At 39.1% G+C, this 12,505-nt stretch overlaps 2 protein-coding genes across 3 annotated transcripts in view; one reads left to right on the top strand and one right to left on the bottom strand.

Annotated features, from left to right (window-relative positions):
- Positions 1–12,505, top strand: part of LOC129841092 (centrosomal protein of 44 kDa-like) — a 166,829-nt gene that overhangs the window by 5,112 nt on the left and 149,212 nt on the right. The window lies entirely within an intron of this gene.
- The window catches only part of LOC129841096 (scrapie-responsive protein 1-like), a 32,184-nt gene that overhangs the window by 7,569 nt on the left and 12,110 nt on the right, over positions 1–12,505 (bottom strand). Inside the window, exon 1 of one of the 2 annotated variants that reach the window (XM_055909193.1) lies at positions 2,630–2,883. The exons of the other annotated variant lie outside the window; for it this stretch is intronic. The gene's annotated coding sequence lies outside the window, so the exon portion shown is untranslated. Of the gene's footprint in view, positions 1–2,629; positions 2,884–12,505 lie in introns of those variants that run through there. 2 annotated transcript variants of the gene reach the window in all.

The following is a 12,505-nucleotide window of genomic DNA, read 5'->3' as shown; positions in this document are numbered from 1 at the left end:
TTTGTAGTCTGTAATGGTTTGCAAGCCCTGCCACATCCGGCGAGCGTCAGAGCCGGTGTAGTACGATTCGATCTTAGTCCTGTATTGACGCTTTGCCTGTTTGATGGTTGGTCGGAGGGCATAGCAGGATTTCTTATAAGCTTCCGGGTTCGAGTCACGCTCCTTAAAAGCGGCAGCTCTAGCCTTTAGCTCAGTGCGGATGTTGCCTGTAATCCATGGCTTCTGGTTGGGGTATGTACGTACAGGTTCTGTGGGGACGACATCACCAATGCCCTTATTGATGAAGCCAAAGACTGAGGTGGTGTACTCCTCAATGCCATTGGAGGAATACCGGAACATATTCCAGTCTGTGCTAGCAAAACAGTCCTGTAGCTTAGCATCTGCTTCATCTGACCACTTTTTTATTGATCAGTCACTGGTGCTTCTGCTTTAATTTTTGCTTGTAAGCCGGAATCAGGAGGATAGAATTATGGACAGATTTGCCAAATGGAGGGTGAGGGAGAGCTTTGTATGCGTCTGTGTGGAGTAAAGGTGGTCCAGAGTTTTTTCCCCCTCTGGTTACACATTTGATAGTTTATTTGCGTTGTTTGTAACTTATTAGCCACCACTATGCTTGAAGATATGGAGAGTGGTACACAGTAACGTGTTGTATTGGATTTGCTCTAAACATAACACTTTGTATTCAGGACAATTTTTTTTGCAGTATTACTTTAGTGTGTTGTTACAAACAGGGTGCATATTTTGGAATATTTTATTCTGTACAAGCTTTCTTTTTTTTACTGTGTCAATTAAGGTAGTATTGTAGAGTAATTACAAGCTTGTTGATCCATCCTCAGTTTTCTCCTATACAGCCATTAAACCCTGTAACTGTTTTAATGGTGAAGTCCCTGAGTGGTTTCCTAAGTTAGGAAGGACACCTGTATCTTCTTAGTGACTGAGTGTATTGATACACTATTGAAAGTGTAATTTATAACTTCACCATGCTCAAATGGATATTTAATATCTGTTTTATTATTTTTTATTTTATCCACCAATAGGTGCCCTTCTTTGCGAGGCATTGGAAAACCTCCCTGGTCTTTGTGGATGAATCTGTGTTTCAAATTCACTGCTCAACTGAGGGACCTTACAGATAATTGTATGTGTGGGTTACATAGATGAGGTAATCATTCAAAAATCATGCTAAACACTATTATTGTACACAGAGTGAGTCCATGCAACTTCTTAGGCACATTTTACTCCTGAACTTATATAGACTTGCCATAACAAAGAGGTTGACTCGTTTTTGACTCAAGTCATTTCAACTTTAAATATTGTATTAATTTGTAAAATAGAAAAAATATATAAGTCCACTTTGACATTATAGGGCATTGTGTGTAGGCTACTGACAAAAAATATCCTAATTGTATAAATGTTAAAGTCAGGCTGTAACTCAACAAAATGTGGAAAAAGTCAAGGGATGTGAAAACTTTCTGAAGGCACTTTAAGTATGACCCTGATTCACATAGTGTTACGATGTTGTTCCTTGTAGAATTTGAACCTAGCATAAGTTGGACATCCTCTATAACATTTTTCAATTTGCAACAATATTGATACTGGACATAAATATTGCATTTGTCTGTTATTTCAAAGATTGGTGGATATATACAGCCTATTTGCTATGTCGCTTATGCCACTAAATAATTCAACCTTGTGCTTTAAATAGATTCAACATTATTTGCATTTCAATTATATTACCATAACCCAATTATTGCAAAGATTTCCACGGTACAATGATTGCAGTCTTATAAACTTCACTTTTGTACATTGCAGTTATAACTAGTGCTGAGCAATTAACCGACATTTTGGTTAAATTATTTGAATTCCATTTCGTTCGTTTTTTTTTTCCTGTGAGGTCAATGCACAAATGGCAGTTTCTCGAGAGATAAGTCAGATCCAGCTTGAACTGTGTGATGTAGTAGGGAGTTGAAGTTTCCAACAGGCCAATATCCTGCATATTTCAGAGCGTAAATCGTAGTAATTAACTACAATGACCATAATCCACTGCGCATCGACTTGTCCTGTCTATCTTTTGTGCCTGCTACCGTAAACGGCAGAAGAATGCGCGATCGTGAGGGGATTTAGAGAGCAGCTGATGCTTGACAGGGTATCGCTACCTGAAAAATACTGATCTAAGTGATCGAAAGTTCGTATTCAGTCATAGAAGTCTGCCTTATTTACTCCGAAGAGATACAAATTAGTGATTTTGTCAGACAGAATATTCAGCAACTCTATAGGGATGAGATGATGACTTGGAATTGAATAATACAATCATAAAATAAAACAAATGAAATATACACAACAACTGAAATATGTTATTAAAGTAATGTGAATACATTATGGTTAATAAATGATAAGCAGTAATGGACAGTCACTACCATCATAGCACTTTTATTAACTGTTTTATTCTGTGTTGTTACAGCATTCAAACCAAATAATCGAAATCGAAAACGAATGATTATTTTTTAATCATCGAATTATAATAATTAATCATTCATCACTAGTTATACATCGTGTTAATTTACTTATAACTCCCCATCATTATTATATTTCCAATTACATAACATTATCTGCTGATTAAATTAGCCCATACCTTATTTAGTGCTCTCCCCAGGAACGGCAGTTGCTTCTGACCCGTTTTCATTGGGTACATTTAGTAAGTATAAAACAGAAAACAGAGGAGTCTTTATCCCTACTCTACCCCATGCTAAGAGTATGACCATCTCTCCCCTCTCTCCTCTCAGCCTGTAAACCAGAGAAATAACCAAGGGCATTGATTAAATCCACACTCTGCACAAGCACGAAAATAACACCATGCTTACATGCAAGTACGGTAGAGGGCTAAGTGAAGAGGCCAGCATTGGGGAGTGATCCAAACCAAACCTCTCAGTCTCAGACAGATTTAGTTCATATATGCTGTGGAAAAGTACATGAACGGGGTCTGAATCATGGTTTTACAGTCTAGCGAACAAGCAGTGTTTGTTCACATCCAGAATAACGTATAATACAAATTTAGCAGCCTTGAAGTAGTAGGCTACATTTGTAGTATATGTGTTTTCAATGTGTTTTTATTTTATTTTAATTGGTTGTATATCAGCCATTTTTCATTTCAATAGAGAACCATCCAAGAGCGAATGAATGCCTGATACTGAATGTTGCCTTTCACTGATTCTCTCTAAAGCATCTGAATTGCTGTGAGTGTTGCAATCAGATGTGGTGGATGCTCGTACCGTTTAAATGGAGTGTCTGTCTGGGTATAATGAAATGCAAGTGATGCATGCAGTAAATGAACCAGTTGGAAGGGAAATGCACGTTTCTCTATAGCTGCAACCTTTGGCTTGACTTGGCTCCTTCCCTTGTTGACACGCAGAGGAGCTCCACTGACTGCTGATAGAGCTGGTTGGCTGTGAAAGTAACCGTCACAGCCAAATTTAATAATCTACTTAGTGTGTTAAATCAATTGCTTCTTATTGTACGGCAGCACAGTTTTATCCATTGCAGTTTCCACTTTAAACAAATCAAGCGGTATTTACTTTGTGTTATACAGCTACCGAAAATTGAGAAATGGCCTTTTGGGGCTCTGAAAGTATATCAGACTCAATAACAGATGGCATTTTGCGGTTGACGCTTAATGATGTAATTGGCACTGTAGTGGGTGTTTCATGCTCTTCTATGGATGGGCCTTGTTTCATTGGAGGATCAGACGGGTTGATGTCAAGAATAGTTTATTAAGACAAATGTTATATTTTGATTGGCCTATAGTAGCTCAATAAGTATGGGAAACCAGGGAGGGTTGTAACACAGGATAGTTGTAACACTCAATATCTCCAATCAGGAACAAGCTAAAATCATGTGACTCACTGCACATGCTCAGTTTAGTCCTCAACACTCATGTAGAAGCAAGAGGTAAGAAAGTACTTTTTTAACCAAATGTGTTTTTGTGATGGCATCACCTGCTTTGTAGTTAGAGTGACCAAACTTATGAGATTTATAACCAGGGTGTGTAGATATGTTTGGTGTATAGTGAACAAAAATATAAAATGCAACATGTAAAGTGCTGGTCCCATGTTTAATGAGCTGAAATAAAAAATCCTAGAAGTTTTTCCATCTGCACAAAAAGCTTATTTCTCTCAAATTTTGTGCACAAATTTGTTTACATCCCTGTTAGTAGGCGTTTCTCCTTTGCCAAGATAATCCATCAACCTGACAGGTATAGCATACCAAGAAGCTGATTAAACAGCATGATCATTACACAGGTGCACCTTGTGCTGGGGACAATAAAAGGCCACTCTAAAGTTTTGCCACACAACACAATGCCACAGATAACTCAAGTTTTAAGGGAGCATGCAATTGGCATGCTGACGGCAGGAATGTCCACCGAAGCTGTTGCTAGAGAATTGAAGGTTAATTTCTCTACCATAAGCCGCCTCCAACGTCATTTTAGAGACTTTGGTAGTACATCCAACCGGCCTCACAGCTGCAGACCACGTATAACCACACAAGCCCAAGACCTCCACATCCGGCTTCTTCACCTGCGGGATCATCTGAGACCAGCCACCCGGACAGCTGATGACTGTGGGTTTGATGACAGCTGATGACTGTGGGTTTGATGACAGCTGATGACTGTGGGTTTGATGACAGCTGATGACTGTGGGTTTGATGACAGCTGATGACTGTGGGTTTGCACAACCGAAGAATTACTGCACAAACGGTCAGAAACTGTCTCAGGGAAGCTCATCTGCGTGCTTGCTGTCCTCACCAGGGTCTTGACTGCAGTTCAGCGTCGTTACCGACTAGCGGGAAAATGCTCACCTTTGATGGCCACTGGCACGCTGGAGAAGTTTGTTCTTCTGTACCAGGCAGATGGCAGACAGCGTGTATGGCGTTGTGTGGGAGATGTCAATGTTGTGAACAGAGTGCGTCGTGTTGGTGATGTCAACGTTGTGAACAGAGTGCCCCAAGGTGGCGGTGAGGTTATGGTATGGGCAGGCATAGGCTACGGACAACGAACACAATTGCTTTTTATCAATGTCAATTTTAATGCACAGAGATACCGCGATGACATCCTGAGGCCCATTGCATTGTCATTCATCCATCACCATCACCTCATAGTTTCAGCATGATAATGCATAGCCCCACGTTGCAAGGATCTGTACACAATTCCTGGAAGCTGAAAATGTCCCAGTTCTTCCATGGCCTGCATTCTCACCAGACATGTCAACCATTGAGCATGTTTGGGATGCTCTGGATCGACATGTACAACAGTGTTCCAGTTCCCAAACATATCCAGCAACTTCACATAGCCATTGAAAAGGAGTGGGACATCATTTCACAGGCCACAATCAACATAACCACAGCCTGATCAACTCTATGCGATGCAGATGTGTTGCGCTGCATGAGGCAAATGGTGGTCTCACTAGATACTGACTGGTTTTCTAATCCATGCCCCTACCTTTTGTGTTAAAGGTATCTGTGACCAACAGATCCATATCTGTATTCCCAGTCATGTGAAATCCATAGATTAGGGCCTAATGAGTTTATTTAAATTGACTGATTTCTTTTTATAAACTGTACCTAAGTAAAATCTTAGAAATTGTTGCATGTTGCGTTTATATTTTTGTTCATTGTAAGTTAGCAATGCTACAGTTTTAACATGTAGCTAAAATTGAAGTTACCTAATGGCTACACACACACCTCTCTCTCTCACACACACACACCACAAACATGTTATTTTTTAGTTCAGATGTTGTTGTTTAGTTGACAGATGTTGCTGTTTGGTTGTTTGGTCATACAAAATAAAAATGTATTATTTAATTATTTTTGCCCATACAAATTGTTAAACATGGCAAGGTTGTTCTCATGTTCTCAATAAAAACGTTCAATATTTCGTTGAGTGTCATGATTTATATTTTCAAACTATTGCGTTTCACCAGAAGCCCTATTACAACTGACCCGGGAGGTGGGGTAAATTGTAATATTCCACTCCATGTATTTGAGACAGCTGAAGTCACACCGTGTCTGTTTGACTTAGAGATGATACCTATACCAATTTGTAGCAGACAAATAGTAGTAGCTCAAACAATCTCAGAAAAATTGACAAAAATGCAAAAAGTGTAACAACCATCCCTGGTCTCCCCTACTATTTCTTGACAGCAGACTGCAATCTCTGTAAAATGTGTATATACTGAACAAAAATATAAACACAACATGCAACAATGTACAATATTTGAATGAGTTAGAGTTCATATATACGGAAATCAGTCAATTGAAATAAATAAATTAGGCCCTAATCTATGGATTTCACATGACTAGGCAAGGGTGCTGTCACGCCCTGACTTTAGTTATATTTGTTTTCTTGTTTTTTTTGGTTAGGTCAGGGTGTGACAAGGGTGCCTTTTTTAGTTTTTGTATTGTCTTGGGGATTTTGTAGGGTCTAGGGCTTTGTAGGTTTATGGTGGCCTGAGTTGGTTCCCAATCAGAGACAGCTGTTTCTCGTTGTCTCTGATTGGGGAGCCTATTTAGGTTGCCATTTTCCATGTTGGTTTTGTGGGTAGTTGTTTTTTGTTTTGTGTCTGCACCAGACAGAACTGTTTCGCTTTCGGTCTCCTGTTTGTTGGTTTTGTTCGATTTGGGTTTTTGGACTAAATCATCAACACTTTAAACGCTGCACCTTAGTCCACTCTTCCTTCAGCCCACGACGATCGTTACAGGTGCAGCCATGAGTGGGCCTTGGAGGGCATAGGCCCACCCATTTGGCAGCCAGGGCCACTTACTGGGGAGCCAGGCACAGTCAATCAGAATTTGTTTTGCCCCACAAACGGGCTTTATTACAGACAGAAATACTCCTCAGCACCCCCGAAGGTGGTCCCAAAGGTGAAGAACCCAGATGTGGAGGTCTTGGACTTGCGTGGTTATACGTGGTCTGCAGCTGTGAGGCCGGTTGGAAGTGCTGCCAAATTCTCTAAAACGACATTGGTGGCGGCTTATGGTAGAGAAATTAACATTCAATTCTCTAGTAACAGCTCTGGTGGATATTCCTGCATGCCAATTGCACACTCCCTCAAAACTTGAGACATCTGTGTCATTGTGTTGTGTGACAAAACGGCACATTTTAAAGTGGCCTTTTATTGTCCCCAGCACAAGGTGCACCTGTGTAATGATCATGCTGCTTCTTGGTATGCTATACCTGTCAGGTTGATGGATTATCTTGGCAAAGGAGAAATGCTTACTAACAGAGATGTAAACAAATTTGTGCACAAAATCTGAGAGAAATAAGCTTTTTGTGCAGATGGATAACTTCTAGGATCTTTTATTTCAGCTCATGAAACATGGGACCAAAGCTTTACATGTTGCGTTTTATATTTTTGTTCACTATACACCAAACATATCTACACACACTGGTTATAAGCCTTATATAAGTTTGGTGACTCTACCTACAAAGCAGGTGATGCCATCACAAAAACACATTTGGTTAAAAAAGTACTTTCTTACCTCTTGCTTCTTCATGAGTGTTGAGGACTAAACTGAGCATGTGCAGTGACTCACATGATTCTAGCTTGTTCCTGATTGGAGATATTGAGTGTTACAACTATCCCTGGTCTCCCATACTTATTGAGTTACTATAGGCCAATCAAAATATAAAATGTGTCTTAAACTTTTCTTGACATCAACCCGTCTGATCCTCTAATGAAACAAGGCCCATCCATAGAAGAGCATGAAACACCCACTACAGTGTCAATTACATCATTAAGCGTCAACTGCAAAATGCCATCTTTTGAGTATGATATACTTTTAGAGCCCTGAAAGGCCATTTCTCAGTTTTCGGTAGCTGTATAACACAAAGTAAATACTGCTTGATTTGTTTAAAGTGGAAACTGCAATGGATGCATCTGCATCTGTTGCATTGTGTTTGTGTGACAAAACTGCACATTTTAAAGTGGCCTTTTATTGTCCCCAGCACAAGGTGCACCTGTGTAATGATCATGCTGTTTAATCAGCTTCTTGATACGCCACACCTGTTAGGTGGATGGATGATCTTGGCAAAGGAGAAATGCTCACAAACAGGGATGTAAACAGATTTGTGCACAACATTTCAGAGAAATAAGCTTATTGTCCATATAGAACATTTCAGAGACTTTTAATTTCAGCTCATGAAACATGGGACCAATACTAGATGTTGCATTTATATTTTTGTTCAGTGTAAATGGTATTGATTGAGGCTACCTGTACTCTTCAAGTGATTGTTAGGGATATAGCACCATCTTGTGGTACATGTTCACACTGGCAACTTCACAGAGTTTGTCATAATCATTAGGGAAAATTTGAATGCCTTTTATGTTGTTACCTTCTATAATTATCTGTTATGCATGATTGTGCATTATATGTTTAAGGGGTAATCTGCAGTTGCTACAGATGTAGGATCTTAATTTTATCATTATTTTGTTGTGAGCATATTCATGCACAGCAGGATTCTTTAAACTTGACTTTTAAAACAGCTTCTAAAGTTAGTCATTTCCATTTAGAAATATCAGACTTGATTTGCCCTAAGAAAAATCTATCAACCCCAACAAAAATGTCTGTTAATTATAATCCACATAATTCACATTTCCTGATGCTGCAGGATTACAGTATTTTCATGCTGTAGCAAACTGGCTCAAATTGAGATCCTACACCTACCTGTACATCCATTTGTGTATTTATAAATGAATGATACAGTTCCTTCAGAAAGTATTCCCACCCCTTGACTTTTTCAACATTTTGTTGTGTTACAGCCTGAATTTAAAATGGATTAAATTGAGATTTTTTTTGTCACTGATGTACGCACAATACACCATAATCTCAAAGTGGAATTATGTTTTTCGAAATGTTTACAAATTAATTAAAAAGGAAAAGCTGAAATGTCTTGAGTCAATAAGTATTCAACCCTTTTGTTATGGCAAGCCTAAATTAGTTCAGGAGTTAAACTTTGCTTAACAAGTCACACAATAAATTGCATGGACTCACTCTGTGTGCAATAATAGTGTTTAACATGACTTTTAAATGACTACCTCACCTCTGTACCCCACACATACAATTATCTGTAAGGCCCCTTAGTCAAGCAGTGAATGTTAAGCACAGATTCAACCACAAAGACTAGGGAGGTTTTCCAATGGTTTGCAAAGAAGGGTACTTATTGGTAGATGGGTAAAACAAATAAGCAGACATTGAATATCCCTTTGAACATTGGGCAGTTATGAATTACACTTTAGATGGTGTATCAATACACCCAGTCACTAAAAAGATTCAGACGTCATTCCTAACTCAGTTGCCGGAGAGGAAAGAAACGGCTCAAGGATTTCGCTATGAGGCCAATGGTGACTTTAAAACAGTTACAGAGTTTATTGGCTGTGATAGGAGAAACGGATCAACAACGTTGTAGTTACTCCACAATACTAACCTAAATGCTAAAGGACAGTGAAAATAAGGAAGCCTGTACATTATAAAAATATTCCAAAACATGCATCTGGTTTGCAATAAGCCACTAAAGTAATACTGTGAAAAAATGTGGCAAAGAAATGTTACTTTTGTCCTGAATACAAGGCATTACTGTATGTTTGTGGCAAATCCAACACAACACATCACTGAGTACCGCTCTTCAAATTTTCAAGCATGGTGGTGGCTGCATCATGTTATTATTATTGCACACAGCTGTCAAATGTGATGCTAACATGTATTGACTCAGGGGGTTGAATACTTAACTAATCAAGATAAATTAGTGTTTAATTTTCCATAATTTTTTGAAACAAATGTTTTAGTATTTTGTGTAGGTCGTTGACAAAAAAGTTACAATTAATTTTGAATTTGAATCCCACTTTGTAACACAACAAAATGTTTAAAAAGTCAAGGGGTGTGTGAATACCCATTGCCCATTGATTCTTGAAGAATATAACATATAAATGCCTCATAAGCTTAGTTCAACTGTCGTACCCCATCAGAGCCAAAATATAAACTTGTTTTACTCCAATGTTTGTAAATATTGCAAATGTAAACAAACAAACCAAATCAAATTGTATTGGTTTACACACATTTAGCTACAAAACATGCTTAAAACTATTTTGATATCTTGGGTGGTCAGTCCATGCATCCATTGAGCTATCTATGCATTTTAGAGTGGTTACATTTCTCCACGCTCTTCCCTCAGCTTTTAAAACAGAGGCGGGTTGTCCACTTTGTAATTGTTGCAACTGAAGACTGTCCCTTTAACTCACAAATTAATTTATCAAACAATATGTCGCCTACATATTCGAGTTGATTATTAAGCACAGAATGGTGATATGCTGGTCTTGCCGCCATCTCCATGGTTCCATAGACTTCAGTTAGACTGTTTCTCTTCTGATTGGTTGGTTGGTTGGCTGTAGTGTAGTGGGCGAGAGCGCGAGAGGGGAAAATAAGAAATGCAAGATCATTGTTGTTTTGTCTATGGGAAATGTGATTTATTGATAGGTTTTGAAAAAACATTCAGACCTTGGGAAAAGTGCTATACAATGTAATCCATCAGAGATGACAAGCTCATATTTGTACTGCCAGTGCCACAAGCTCCAATAGATCCGTCTTTGTCAGTAGGTTCGTGTGTATTGAAGGCATGTCTTAACCACAAGAGGTCAGTATTTAGCTGCATTTGCGAACACCTCATCCGGCATAAAAAAAAGTCTGAAAAACTCCACAGCCCTTTGTGGAGAAGGAAATTACACCCCACGTTTGTGGTTAAAATAAATGTTATTCCAACAAGGATCATTTTCCCTATCCACAAGTGTTCCCTGTGGAGTCAGACAATATGGCTGCAACTTATATTACATTTTCTATAGGCGTCAATGTAACTTTTACCGCAGGCTTGTCTGTTATCAAGGCCGACAGCCTGTAAATGCACGTCTCCAAGATTTCACCCTCGGGTTTCTAAATATGCTTTATGTTATTCAGGGCCTAAGCAGTCGCATATCACATTGACTTATATCACACGTTCCGTCAAGTGTGCCTGCCCTTGAAATGAGACCATTCACATGTCCTTATACTTCCAATAAGCAGAGGAAATAGAGGTCTTGAACAGTAACAGAGAATGAAATAGTCTTCCCATAGGCTGTACTGAATTTGATTTGTGTTCCACTGTAATCCTAAATTCGAAGGACTTTGACAGTTGTATCGTTGTGGTTTTCTTGGAAAATGTCATCTCTTTCCTGACTTTTGTTTCGTTTGGTTTCAATCTGTTTTATTGAGTTTTGAACAGCCAACGCCAGGAAAACCGTGTAAATCATATTGGAAAAGCTCAACATAGTGTGGTTTATTTTTTCTATAGACCAGAATTTTGAATTATGCTTCTACATTTCAGAGTAAAATCACTGTATAAATAAATACAGAATCAATACATTTTAATTTACACAAAACATAATTGACGGAATATGGAATTGATTATGATGATTTCCTACATGTTGCATTGCGTGTGTAAACTAGTTTATACATCAGCAATCTATGGCAATGTATAGTTATGAATTATGACAGGGGCACTCTGGTTTCCATAGTGACGGCAAACACAGGAGTGGACTCGTTGCTCCTAAATTTCATAGAGCAGTAATTTCATTTACAACTGTAGCCAAACACAGCTGTAGGATTTGGGTGTACTTGAAAGTCGTAGCAAATCTTTGTTGACGCTGTATCGTGTGTTGGTTGATTTATGTGGATATCAACACCCAAAGTACTACATTATGACTGAGTCATATTGCAATATGAGACCAAGATATGAGCAGTCCGTCTCTCTCTCATTGGTCAGTTTACCACTCAGAAACACGTTAAAACGAACACAACAGGCAGGAGGAGTACACTTAGTTGAAATAGAGGAGCTGCTATTCGACATGGCGATCTAAAGTTGTCTTCCCAGGAGCACATTTGCTATCAGCAGCACGTTGGAATCAATGTCATAAACACTATCCCCGGTTTATTACAGCTGCTATAATAGGACTGCTGAAGGGAGGGAGAGTCTCGCAAACTTATCGGTTCAAATACTATTTGAAATCATTTTTAAAAAACTACCTGTGATTTATTGAGCTTGCCTGTTGCAACAAAACCAATAGAAAAGTCCCAAACGTGCAAACCCAGCCCACCTGGCTCTCCGGATAGGCTTAAGCAAACGCTCAAAGTATTGAAAGGTTTCTCATATATGTGAACCCAGGTATGGTCCCGTCCCATTTGAGCAGAGCTGACATGGGAGCCCCTAGCTCCAGCGATAGTGTAATCTAGTGGTGTAACCCAAGAACCTGTTGCTGGTGGTCTGGCAAGAGGCTTCATGGCTGCAACAGTCAGAAGAGAGGAGATTCCCTTTACAAGCAGGGCTTAGCTGTAAACTTCCTCTCATTATGAGGCTGTGAGTGTATTTAGATGTGAGAGCAAAGGCTACTGTAGCTAACATGGAGAGAGAGAGGGAGAGAAAGAGAGAGAGAGT

This window comes from Salvelinus fontinalis, chromosome 42 (assembly GCF_029448725.1).
Source record: "Salvelinus fontinalis isolate EN_2023a chromosome 42, ASM2944872v1, whole genome shotgun sequence".
Lineage (NCBI taxonomy): Eukaryota > Metazoa > Chordata > Actinopteri > Salmoniformes > Salmonidae > Salvelinus > Salvelinus fontinalis.
The sequence above is the reverse complement of the archived record's forward strand: the minus strand, read 5'-3'. Positions and strand labels throughout refer to the sequence as shown.